The sequence below is a fragment of the Alligator sinensis genome, unplaced genomic scaffold (genome assembly GCF_000455745.1).
Source record: "Alligator sinensis unplaced genomic scaffold, ASM45574v1 scaffold1065_1, whole genome shotgun sequence".
In the NCBI taxonomy this organism is placed as follows: Eukaryota; Metazoa; Chordata; order Crocodylia; family Alligatoridae; genus Alligator; species Alligator sinensis.
The window spans coordinates 519782-520385 of NW_005842812.1; positions in this window are offsets into that span (position 1 = coordinate 519782).

Here is a 604-nt window from a genome sequence, read left to right on the forward strand (position 1 = left end):
GGGGGGGGATCGGGGCCTGACCCCCCAGGAGGGAGGCGCTGGGCCCCTAAATCCCCTCCCCCCCCGGGATCCCCGGGCTGGAAGGGCTGAACATAGCCTCCTCTGGGGCAGGATTGGGCCCGGATCCTGACCCTCCAGCACGGGGTCCCGTGTGGACGAGGGGCTGCGGGGGGTGCCAGCCTGGCCCCCGCGGGACGTCCCCGCGCGGCGCAGCCCCGGTGCGACCGAGGCCGGGGAATCAGCCCCTTGCCGGAGCCCACGGGAAGGGAAAGGGCCTCGCGCCCCGTGTCCCGGCCGGCTGGGGGCTCCGGCGGTCACGTCCGGCCCAGGCCCCTGGCTCAGCCATGCCATGGCTAACACACAGCTAGCACACGGATAACTAGCACACGACTACCACGGATAACTACTGCGTGGCTGGCGAGCGCGTGGCTGGCTACCACGGGGGTAGCGAACGTGGGTCACGAACACCTGGCTTGCACATCGCTAACACGCGATTAACAAACGTGGCGGGCACGTGGTCAACACGGATAACTTACCCACCACTAACCCACGGCTAACTAAGACACGGCTAAAGCGGAGGCCAACCTCCCCCAGCGGAAAGCAT